Below are 13,160 nucleotides of genomic sequence, written 5' to 3' on the forward strand. Positions count from 1 at the left end.
AGTAGGATCTGAAGCAGTTCTGTGGGGTTGGTTTTCCAAAAAAAAGAAAATTTAAAGATTTAATTAATTAATTAATTAATTTGAGAGAGACTGTAAGTGGTGGAGGGGGCAGAGGGGAGGAGAGAAGGTGAGGGAGAGAAAAATCTCAAGCAGACTCTGCACTGAGCGTGGAGCCCACTTCAGGGCTCAATCTCAGGACCCTGAGATCATGACCTGAGCCGATACCACGAGTCGGATGCCTGATTGAGCCACCCAGGTGCCCCACTCCAAAAAAAGAAAATTTAAGAAAAAAATCTAATGGGCAATATTACTAATAACTTACTTTGTGTTCTGCATTTCATTAGCATTTTGCATGTATTAATTCATTTGATCTCATTCTCTGTGAAGTAGATACTATTAATATTGTTATTTTATAGATGAGGAAACAGAGAACCTAGAAGGTGACCTCTCCTAGTTGCCAGGTAGGCAGCTGGGCAGATGGTGCTGTTCTCCACTGAGATGAGGCACAGCAGAGGTGGGGCAGGTCTGGGAGGGAAGACTAGGCATTTGGTTTTGGCCCATATTATGAACTGAATGTTTGTGATTCTCTTCCCCCCCACCAGAAAATCATATGTTGGAGCACTAATCCCCAAAGTGATGATATGTATTTATTTATTTCATTAATTTTTAAAATATGTATTTATTTTAGAGATAGATGCATGCGCGTGCACAAGTGAGTGGGGGGAGGCAGAGGGAGAAAAATCTTTGAGCATTCTCCCCGCTGAGCATGGAGCCTGACATGGGGCTCGATCTCACGACCCATGAGATCATGACCTGAGCTGAAAACAAGAGTCAGATGTTTAACCGACAGAGCCACCCACGTGCCCCAATGATATTCAGAGATATGGTCTTTGGGAGGGTGGCTAAGGTTCAGTGAGGTAGTGAGTGTAGCACCCTTATGATGAGGTCAGTGCTTTTCAAAGAAGAGGAAGACAAAGAATTCTCTCTCTCTCCATGAGCATGCACTGAGTAAAGGTCATGTGAGTACACAGGGAGAAGCTGCCATCTGCCAGCCAGGAAGAAGGCCTTCACTAGGAACTAAATTATCTGGCCCCTTAATCTTGGCCTCCAGAACCATGAGAAATAATTTTATGTTGTTTAAGCCACTCATCCCATGGTGTTTTGTTATGACAGGTCCAAGCACACTCAGACAGCACAGTTGAATGTGTGATATCTGGGAAACATCTGAATGGAGATTCTTAGTAGATATTTGAATACATAAATTTGGACTCCAGAAGGGAGCTCTTTGCTGGAGAAATAGATTTAGAAGTAGTTATTGAGTGGGTGGTAAGTGAAACCATGAATTTGGATGAAGTCATCTGGAAAAGTGGGAAGAATAAGAAGAGAAAAGGGTTATAGGATGAAGCTGAGACAGGGAACCTTAAGGCACCCCATGAGAAACTGTTTTTTTGTTTGTTTTTTGTTTTTTGCTCCTTTTCCTGCTTTTATTCTTGCTAGGACCTGCATCTCTGCCTTACAGAGATGCTTTATAGAACAAATAATGTTTGTCCTCCTTGCAAAGGTCAAGGAGTTAATAATTTCTTTGGAGTCTTCAAGCATACCAGAAAACATCTAAGGAGTGACCGAGTGGGGTTGTCATAAACATTTTCCAAGACCACTGACTCATTAAGACCTCTGTCTCCAAGGCATAAGTGACTTATGGAGGACACCTAAAAACCTATCTTTTTTCTTGGATGCCTGAGAACACACGTGCACGGAACCACAACCCTCAATAAAAACCCCAGACCCCAAGCAAAGATGAAATTCGCCGTCTTTTCCTTTCTGAGTCTCCCGGATGCTTTGTCTATATCTATGCTCTCTCTATGTCTTTAATGAACTCACTCTCACTTCTTCTCAGCTTGCACTTGATTTCTATCCTGCATGAAGCCAAGGACCCTCTTGGCTTGTCCTGAGGGACTCCCCTCTGGGTCCCTCAAAGCTGTAAACACCTACATTTTAGGGGCAGGTAGAGAGGAAAGCCCCACAGAAGACCAGAAAGAGATGATCAGAGTGGTTGGAAGGACACAAAGAGAGAAGGCACAGAAGCCAAAGGAGGGGAGAATTTCACATAGAACGGAGTGCTTCATAAAAACTGGACCTCAGATGGATTGAGTAATAGAAGCACCATGCACATTGAGTGAGGCAATGTGTAGGCAATTTCTGAGTGTAAAGAGAGTAAGTTAAGGCAGTGGATAGGTAGGGAGTCATTGAAATCTGAATTGTGGGTGACAGACTTGAGACACCATGTGTTAAGTGAGGAATTTACCTCGATGATAACTTTACAGGATGTCCCATCTGTGTTGGTTGGAGGAATATGTGTGAAGCAGAAATGGCAACAAAGTGGACAGCCTTCTCCTTTTCCTAAAATATATGTGATTCTATATCTCTCTGGAAGAGAATATTGTTGGCTTTTAAGAAGGTCATAGCAAGAATATGTATTCCTCTTGCATAGATTGGAAAAATAAAGTGGGCATGTGTCCCAGATATCTTAGTTGTGTTTTAGACAGCATTTGGATACTGATCTAGTATCCCTGTGCCTTGATCTTCTGCAAAAAATAAAAATAAAAAATTGAAAGTGAGCAGTTAAGAGAACAGAGCTAGCTATCTTGTTGGTCATGCTAAATGTACTATTGTTTTTTGAAAGTGTTAGGAGCATTGTAAGATAGTAGGAAGAGAGAACAGGCCCAAAGAGACCAGGCATGGAGACCTCTCTTATCTTTCACTGCAGTTACTTAACCAGCTCAGGGAGAAGATAAAGGAGAAAGAAATGCTTAATAAATAAATAAATAAAACATGGGCATAGGGTCAAGCAGAGTACTTATTGTAGAAGGAGGTGATTATTATAATTAATGGTGATACATATGGGTAATGTCAATTTGTGAAAGTTGTGCTGGTCTCTTATTTATTCTATTCTTCTATCTTCTTCCTCTGGCCTCCTTAATAGGCCTCTGCTAACTCAGCTACTCTTCCCTGTTAACCTGGTGGCCCTGCTTCTGTCTTTGTATTTCTGATGTGTGTGTGCACGCGTGCATGTATGTGCATAATTCTAAATAGCTAGATACATAGCTATGACAAACAGTTCTACAGACAGCAAGAGTCCCCAAATAACAGAAAGGGCTGGATAATATTCTTACTTGAATGTAATCCAAAATGCAATCAAGTTCATGGTCTCCTGTGATTAATAGGACTTAGCCCTTGCATCAAAGATGAAAGAGGAGGATGCTCTTCCCTTGATATTGACTATTGTACATTATCTAGCCTATGGAAGAATTACAAGGGTTTTTAGAAATCAAAATTTCTAACTTTTTGTCTCTATAGATGAGAAGACTAAGGCCTAGAGAGGCTAAATTACAAGGTCACACAGCTGGACGGTGGCTAGGCCAGGATCATCACAAAGGTTTTCGAGTAACTTTACTGTTCCTCATTTCATGTGGCATACCTGTGATTAGAAGAGACTGAAGACATTATTATGTGTTCAGACACATTTGAATATATTTTTTAAAAACTTTGCTCTCACTACTATACCCTTCTGTTTTTCATGCACAGCCATGGGTTCAAAGACCTATTTAGCTTTTACTTGGATATTCTTGGACAACAAAATTTTGTTATTTGTAGAGTATCAAGCTGTATCATTGAGATCTTTACCCCTTTTATCTTTCTATATCCTAACTTTTAAAAGCTTTTTGGGGAGGGGTGCCTGGCTGGCTCAATCAGAACATGCGACTCTTAATCTCGGGGTTGTGAGTTCAAGCCCTACACTGGGTGTAGAGATGACTTAAGTAAGTAAAACTTAAAAAAAATATAAAAAGCTCTTTGGGGAAACTTTCAGGATGATGATGAAGGAAATAATATTGTTAGCTTGACATAAGCTCAAGTTCCCTTTGATAACCGTGTCGAAGGAAAGATTCCTTAGGAAACGGGGTGGTGTCTAAGCTGGGAGGTGGAGAAGAGGAAGCAAAGAACACTCAGAGGGGTTGAGCTAGAGAAAACTGCAGGGTCTCAGTGGCAATGTCTCTAGGTCCTCCTGTTTGGTCTCTTCTGGAGATTTTTGCTACCTTGCATATTCACCTTTGAAACTTGCTGTTACTTCCTTCCTTTAAATATAGCAATCATGTCCTAGATGCATGTCATTCTCTCTGACATCAAACAAACAGCTCATGTTCTTTGCTGGCATTGTTTCCTTTAGCTCAAGAAGGGCCTCCCATAGCAGGTCATGGGCTCGTTAGTCATAATTTCCCATCTTCACTCTCCTTTCTACTTTCTATCAGAACCTAGAGCACCAAGTATCAAATAATTGATTTTCATGAACGTTTGTATTAGTTACTATTTTTTCCATTTACCTTTGCAAAGAGCACTGTCGAAAGTTCTGACGTTAACCACTTCTTAACTCTGTGGCTAGAAACAAATCACTCTGGCTTCTCAGAGTCTTTTTTTTTTTCCTTTGTAAAGCTGGAAAATTTATACCTGATCTGCTGCTCCAATGGGATAAAATGGGAAAGTGCCTGTCATTTTCTGGTAAGTGTGATAAGCAGAATTCAAAGATGGGCCTTAAGATTCCCACCTCCTGGTTTATATACCCTGTGTAATCTCCACTCCTTGAGTATGGGCAAGACGTGTGACTGTGACAGGATTTCACTGCTATGAGCCGATTACAACTCAGTTGACTAGTAGCTGTGCAAAGGGGTGGGCCTGGTCTAAGCAGGTGAACTTTTGAAAGAGAATGAGAGGCTTTCTAAAGGAAGAATATAAAGCCAGAGAGATACTCCTGCTGGCTTTGAAGAAGTCAACAGTCCTACTGTGAGCTGTCTATTGGGGGGGTGGGCCTGTGGATATGGCAAGGACTTGAGCGTGGCTCCAGGGAGCTGAGCATGGTCCCAGCTGACAGCTAACAACAAAGCAGGGATTTCAGACACACGGCTGCAAATACAAAATTCTTCCATCCTCTGAGGGACCTTGAAATGGATTCTTCTCCAGGTGAGCTTCCCAGTGAGAAAGCAGCCCAGTCAACACCTTGATTCCAGCTTGGTGACGCCGTGAGTGGAAAGCCCAGCTAGAGGCTGTACTGGAATTGTGGCCCATGGAAGCTGTGAGATAATAAATTAGTGTCATTTTAAACCTAGTCCTTATTATGCAGCAGTAGAACCTAATACAGCTACTCGGTACTGAACACCAAGAGGTGAGGGGTGAAGGAAATGGAGATTCTCTATTCTCTCCCTCCCCCTGCCCGCAACAGCTAGGGCACAGGTGTGGCCAATCAGACGTGTCCACCTGGAACTGTGCATCTATAGAGAGGGACACAAAGACTCAGAGACTATTAGGGGTCCACCTCTGAGGCCAGAGGCAGTGGCGGCAGAGCCTAGCACAGTTTCCAGACAAGATGTGACCGTGATCTGACTGGTTAAGCCACATGGAACCAGGTCCCCTTAGTTCCTGACTATGTTCCATGCTTTGGGGCTCATGTAAATTCTGTGAACTGTACGCTGCCCTTCTAATGCGTTTATTCCTGCTGCAACTAGCCAGAAACTAGCTTCTGTTATTTGCCACCAAGAACTTGGATTATTATAGATCATACCTGTAAAAATACCTTGTAAACCATGACAAATACCATAAATGTAACATGTTATTTTAACTGTTTCTCTGCCTTCACTTTTATTCAGGCTCACACGTGTAACCTTAGGTCTTCTCTGAGCTGCTATAATTCTTGGTGTCATTCTGCATGTTGATATTCCAATAAATAAGTGTACCTTCATTCTAATAAATAAATGGGACTCATAGATAAGTCTTTGTGAAAACAAAGGGACTATCATCAAAAAACAAAAAACAAAAAACTGAGGGAGAACATTTAAGCTTTAAGAGAGGGACCATTTCCTGGGAGCTTGAATGGTTTAGGTTTAAAGGACTTGGTTTAAAGGACTTGCCTCCGGTCAAACTTGAAGGTCAAATGGAGAAACAGGTGTCTGCTACAGTGGGGGTCTCCAGGGAAGACGTGTCCTTGACCATCCTTCAGAATGGGCTTGAGTCCTGGAAACATATATTCCAATTGGTTTACATTTCCATATAGGGTTCACATCCTCACGGGTAATGAACCAGAAGCTTGTGTGTATCTTCTCAGACTCCCTGCATTCCTGCCACTGACAGAATGGGAAACCAACGAAATGAGAAAGAATAAACACACAGGGGCACCTGGGCGGCTCAGTCGATTAAGCGTACAACTCTCGATTTCGGCTCAGGTCATGATCTTGGGGTTGTGAGATCAAGCCCTGCATCTAACTCCACGCTCAGCACAGAGTCTGCTTGAGATTCTCTCTCCCTGTCCCTGTGCACCTCCCGCTTTCTCTCTCTGAACTAAATAAATCTTAAACACACACACACACACACACACACACACACACACACACACAACCACTGCATTCATCAGAGTTGTCTCAGGGGCTTTCGGGTGTGGCTGGGCAAAGGGCTGGGGTTGGGCCACCCACCACGTTCAGTCCTTGCCGCCATGCTCTTGGATGAAATATTGGGGTTTGAGGCTATAACAAGTTTGAGAGCACCTGAGAGCAAGTATATCTGTTTTGACTAGCTAAGTCCAGGGCCCTTGGATCGATTTACATATGGCCACTGGGGGTCTGGGGACCCTTTGTGCAGAAGGGCCTCTGCATTTTAAGGAAAAAGACTACAACCATGACCTTCTCCACTCACCATATTTATGTCTAGTCTGCAGCAAGGGGAAATGAGGTGTTTGCCGTGATTCCTGGCAGGAGAGCAATGGTGAAGTGGAAGGCCTACTTGGGGCTGGAAGCGGTCAGGAAGAAAGTCTTGTCTGTGGAACACAGAGCAGGTGGCGGGAAGAGGAGGAGTTGGTGGTGGCGTGATGCTGCGCTGAATAGCTTCCCAGCGTACCGACCTGAGCACTTCATTTAAGTTCCTAAATAGAGAAAAAGCCATTAACATGACCTCAGCAGAGAAAGCTGTAAAAGTGAACCAATTTAGCAACCTCGGGTAGCGGTTTACCTGTAACACTTGGAACAGAAATGGGGAGAGTGCGAGAAAGCCAGTGGCCCAGTGACAATGGGAGAGGCAGAGCACATGGGAGCTGGAGGAGCAGAGCAAGGGCGGGAAGTGGCCCGCCCACCTCACTGGCATCAGGCTGGACAGGGGTGGAGGGAAGGTAGAGGGGATCAGGCTGAGGGCTGCCTCAGACGTGGCTCTGGGCAGGGTCACAGCTGTCCTGGAGGATCCTGTTAACCTAGGTTCTCCACATTGACTTGGCATTAATGGTTCATCCATCAGCATAGGAGAAGGCCGAGCGTGGCCAGGGGACTTGGCAGCTTTTGAGTGCCATGGCTTCTACGTGGTCACTTTCTTTACAGGTGTAGGCTTGGCTGGGAATAGGGTTGCATGCCAATTGCCGCAGCAGAACCAACCTGGCCATCAACCCCTTTTGGTTGCTGCGAGATCAGAGGAGCTATGAACATGGCCTGCAATTGAGCGAGGCCTTGTAACTTTCAATTTTCCTTTGAAAAGGATGCATTCCACTGAAGATAATATAATTTCAGTGTTTCAAGACTCCAAAGAGAACTAAAAATAGCTAAACAAAGTTTAAATTATATTTCCTGGTTTATATAAAAATGGATATGGTTGTAAGTGAGGCACTTTATGTTTAGAACAATTGATGGCCAGTTTATACACACGGTTCACTTTGTTCATAGTACCAAAAAGTCAGAGCTGCAGCATTTAAGCTAAAAACCTGAAAGTTTCCATGACAGAACAGGGCATGCTGGTATTTGCAAATACTTGGACGAGTTACTGGAACCTGACATGATTGGCACCAGATACTTTTTGAATGGACATTCTGATCAGTGACTCTGGGCAAAGCTTCAGTATGGCTGAGAAAGGGAAGATTCTGATTAAGAGCTCTCCAACCTACCAAGGAGTGTCCAATTGGCCAGGAATGAAAAGAACCATGGTGTGAACAAGCCAAGGGCCATACAGTATACGTTGTATCTTCGAATCACCACAACATGATGTTAGGTATTAATATCCCCGTTTTACAAGTTAACAGTCACATACCTAAGTTAGTAGGTGGTCAAACAATGATGATGGTGATGATGAGGATGACAATGAAGGTGAGATCCTACCTATCATGCTTTTCTGGTTACAGAATAAATTATCATGATCAGTGATCTCATTTGATCCCTATAGTACACAGGTGATGCAGGTTTTGTTATGATCATTTTTATTTCTTGTGTAGGAAAACTTGGACCGAAACTGCTTTTTTTCCAAAGTAAGTATCGAAAGTAATACTCATTCATATTTGTGGCAGATCCACAGATTTTTTTAGCTGTGTGTCATTGAGCAAACAACCTAACTTCTCTAAACCTTAGTTCCTGGCACTGACTTTCCAGAGTACAAGGAATGAATGTGATAATCATTGTAAATTGTTTTTGTATTGTTAGGGCTCAATAAATAATAACTATTTAAAATTCATTATCATTAGGGGTGCCTGGGTGGCTCAGTCAGTTAAGTGTCTGCCTTTGGCTCAGGTGATGATGCCAGGGTCCTGGGATCGAACCTCAAGTCGGGCTCCCTGCTCAGCGGGGAGCCTGCTTCTCCCTCTTCCTCTGCCGGGCCACTCTGCCTACTTGTGCTCTCTCTCTGTCAAATAAATAAATAAAATCTTAAAAAAATAAAATAAAATTGGTTATCATTAGAGATTCAAAAATCCTTGGGCCTTTTTCATGGGGTTTATTTTACAAAATTGCCAAAAAGATGTTCATATCCTGGAAATGTACCCTGGCATAACCAAGACAAACTGGATTGAAGCTAGATTGTCTGCTTATATATTTTGTGTTTTTATGCTTTCTCCTCAATATATTAACTCAAGAAATACATAGTTAATGCGAATACATAGTTAATGCTGTGTACCTTTAATTGTGCAACGTATCAGAGATGAGCCAATGCACCAAACCTGGTCCTGCTTTCAAGAGCTTACAGTCCAATGGGGCAACCATTTATGTGAATAATCCCAGTACAGTGGGGTGAGTGCATTTTGACCCAGCAGTTCCACTTTTAAGTACTTTCCTAGGAGAAAAGAGAAAATGGGTCAACATGTATCCATAAAAGTACTTGTATAGGGGGCTGTTCATTGCAACTTTATTTATAATGGCTCAAAATGTAATTGATCCAAATGTCTTAACAGTAGGAAAATGGAAAACCAGATTGTGTTATATCTGTACACGTAAAAAGCAACAAAAAGGATAAAACCTGGATGCAAAGATATGGAAACCTTAAGAACATCATGCCCATGCTGAGGATAAGAAGCCAGACACAAAAGAGTACATCCTATGTAATTTATATGAAATTCTATATAGATAATACTAATCTATGGTGAAAGGAATCAGAAAAGTGGTTGCTTAGAGTTGGAGGTAGGACAGGTATTGACTGGGAAGAGGCATGAGGGAGCTTTCTGGAGTGATGGAAATGTTTTCTATCTTGATGGAGGGAGGTGTGGAATAGAATACACAGGTGGATGCATTTGTCAGAACTCATCAAACTGGACATGTAAGACGTGTGCATTTCACTGTATATACATTCTACCTTAATACACAAAAACCTCTGTAGTCTTTTATGTTTTTACACTTTATAAATGGTATTTTTAAAAATCTTATTTTCCAAATATTTGCTATTAATATGTAGCAAGACAATGACTTTTTATATATTGGCTTTGTATCATCTAACATTGATAAATTCACTCATTCATTCTGGTAGTTGGCTTTTTATGTAATTTTCTCTGGGTCCTGAATGTGGTAAACCTCTTTCAACCTTCCATTTCTCTTAACTACCCACTTATGTTTCCCATTTGTGTCTACAGTTGGGATAATTTCTTTCGATCTGTCTTCTTGTTCTCTGTAGTTTGTTGATTCCACTCTCAAACTCATCCATTGAGTTTTTAATTTGCATTTTTGTGTTTTTCATTTCTAGATGTTCCATTTGGTTATTTTTCAAATCTGTTAGGTCACTCTTCCCCCCCCCCCCGCCCCACTCAAGTTCCTGTTCACTGCAGATATTTTTAATTCTAATTTCTTTAAACATAGCTATATGTTTATATAACATCTATCTATATATATATGTTATAAATTGCCTCTGATTATTCAAGATACTGAAGTCTTTCAGGATCTACTTAGATAGTGTTTGGTTTTTTTTCTGCTGGTTTTTTTCCTTGATGTTTATAACTTATTTTCTTGTGGCTTGGTTACCATGACTTTGCACTGCTCACTATCTATGAGACATGACTTTTGGTGGTTACTGTGGCTTAGGTGAAGGAGCTCTTCTCCAGTTTTGCATTTGCTTCTGCCAGACATTTGGGGACACTACCTCTCTGTAACCAATTCAAATTAAGTCATGGCTTAAAGTTTTCTGAATCACTCCTAGGTTTTTAATTTAGGTTATAATTTCTCAGGGGGCTGATCTCTGGGTAGAACTACCAAGAGACAGTGTGTGTGTGTGTGTGTGTGTGTGAGTGTGTGTGTGTATGTGTGTGCTTCCCTCCCTCCTTTGCTCTATTCAACATTAAGACACTTCTATCTTGGGAGGTTTTTTTGAGGGGGGAGAAGCAGGTAGTTTTACTTCGGATTTATCTTTATTCTGAGAGTTCTTTCTTTGGGATTCTAGGTTAACATAAGAGAGACGTCTAATATTAATCTTTCAACCTGGTGTCCATCCTTCTTACTCTGTAAGGTCTTTAAAACAGTTACATAAGTCCCGAGCATATGTCTTCAGGGCAAAAGAATTTTGTTGCTTTTCTTGCCTTTATGGGTTCTTGGAGTCTCTTAGACCTTGGTCTGGTAATTTCTTATTATCTTGTTATTCCTTTGATGTTTTTAAAGAGATTGGAAAATTATTGTTTTCCATTATTTTTAGTTGATTTTAACAGGAGGGTTGGTTCAAATGGCCTGGCCCTTTTTTATTGGAAATGGAGGAAAATGAAATTTGAAATACTGTTTAATAGGCTCTTCTTCATAATTTCTAAGTATAAAAATAATCCTCTAAATTGGTAAGTTTCACTATGTAAAAATTTAAAATTCTGCATGGCAAGAAATAAAGGACATAAAAAAGAAAGAAATCATAAGGAAGAAGGAAATAGACATTCAACAAATAGGGAAAAGTATTTGAACTCATATAAAGAAGCTCAAACTCAAGAGAAAGGACTTATAGTGTTAATATATGTAGAGCTCTATATTATGGTTGATTGATGCATAACAGATTACCCCCAAGTTTATCAGCTTAGAGCAACAAACATTTCTTACCTCTCAGTTTCTGAGGTTCAGGAATATGGGAGCAGCTTAGCTGGGTGGTTGTGGCTTTCAGAGTCCATCATAAGATTGCAGTCAAGAGGGGCGCCTGGGTGGCTCAGTTGTTAAGCGGCTGCCTTCAGCTCAGGTCATGATCCCAGGGTCCTGGGATCCAGCCCTGCATCGGGCTCCCTGCTCAGCTGGGGAGCTTGCTTCTCCCTCTCCCACTCCCCCTGCTTGTGTTCCCTCTCTCGCTGTGTCTCTCTCTGTCAAATAAATAAAATCTTTAAAAAAAAAGATTGCAGTCAAGACTGCAGTCAGCAGGGACTGCGGTCTCATCCGAAGGCTCAGCTGGGGCTAGAGGGCCCTCTTTGAAGGTAGTTCATGTGACTCTTGGCAGGAAACCTCAGTTCCTCACTGGCCACTTGCTGAAGGCATCGGTTCCTCACCATCTGGACTTCTCCATCAGCAGCTTGGCTGACATTGCAGCTGGTTTTGCCCCAGAACAGATGACTCAAGAGATAGTCCCCAAAAGAGAAGCCAAATGTTTTTTGCAAGCTAATCTTGAAAATGACATACCATCTCTTCCGCCATGTACTGTTCATCACTGAGGCCAATGTGGTACAGTGTAGGAAGTGACTATGAATGAAAGTGGATACCAAGAGATAAAAGTCATCTGGGGTGTCTTGGAGGCTGCCCACTACAAACTGCTAAAGTTTAATTCAAAATAAAAAATCCACACAGAAAAATGAACAAAAGATATAAAAGTCTATGCATATAAAATACACATAAATAACACATATTAAGATACATCTGAAACATAAAAAAGGTGTTCAACCTCATTCAAAATAGGAATAATGTCAATTAAAACTATACCAACATGCTATTTCTACCCATAAGATTGTATAACCCACTGCGTTGTTGAAGATTTGGGGAAATAGGGTCTCATATTTTGTTGACAAAGATAAACATAGGTGAGATCTCTATGAAGAGTAAATTGGCAATAACTATCAAGAGTAGAAATACACATTTCCTTTGATCTGAAAATTCCACTTCTAGGAATTTATCCCAAGTATTATCTGGCACATGTGCAAAATGATGCCTGTATGAAGATCTTTATTGCAGCATTGACTTATAATAGCAAAAGATTAGAAACCATCTGAATTTCCATCTAAAGGGAACTGATTACATAATTTATGGTAATATACATATAATGGAATTCTATGCATTTCTTAAAAAGGAATGAGGCAGACCTCTATGCCGATTTAGAATTTTCTTTGTCATATACTGAAAGATGTGAAAGCAAGGTTCAAAACAGCATGTTGTCACTTGTGAAAAAAACATATATGTATATGCTTGCACATGAATACAATATCTCTGGAAGCATATGTAAGAGATTGGAATTGTAGTTGCTTTTGTAGAGGGGAATCGGGTGGCCAGAGAATAAGGGTATGAGAGAGACTGACTTCTTACGCATTCATTAATGTACATTTTGAATTTTATAGTGTGTGTATTAACTACTCGAAATAAGTTTTTAAAATACACTTTTAAAAAGCATATGGTAATAAACTGAAATGATGGTGCCTTAAACTAAGCTGGTGTCAATAGAAACACAGAGAGAGAAAATTAGTAGGGCATGGTGGATAACTGCCTTGGTGAGCAGGAGGAGGAAGAGTTCAGAATGGTGCTCAGATTCCTGGCACAGGCATCCAAGTGGATAGAAGAGAGAGAACCTAAGAGTATATCTCTTAGAAGAAATTTCTGTTCCTCAAAAAGTTTAAAATAGAGCTATGATGCAGCAATTGCACTACTATGTATTTACCCCAAAGACAC

The 13,160-nt window shown here is 41.1% G+C and overlaps 1 long non-coding RNA gene across 1 annotated transcript; it reads right to left on the reverse strand.

Annotated features, from left to right (window-relative positions):
* Nucleotides 1-6,748: 6,748 nt before the first annotated feature.
* Nucleotides 6,749-11,743, reverse strand: LOC118541253 (uncharacterized). Its single transcript, XR_004920005.2, has 3 exons — nt 11,343-11,743; nt 8,962-9,117; nt 6,749-6,961 (listed from the first exon to the last, which is right to left on the reverse strand). It is a non-coding gene; the product is annotated as an uncharacterized LOC118541253 (long non-coding RNA).
* Between the last annotated feature and the right edge of the window lie 1,417 nt (nt 11,744-13,160).

This window comes from Halichoerus grypus, chromosome 9 (assembly GCF_964656455.1).
Source record: "Halichoerus grypus chromosome 9, mHalGry1.hap1.1, whole genome shotgun sequence".
Classification (NCBI taxonomy): domain Eukaryota; kingdom Metazoa; phylum Chordata; class Mammalia; order Carnivora; family Phocidae; genus Halichoerus; species Halichoerus grypus.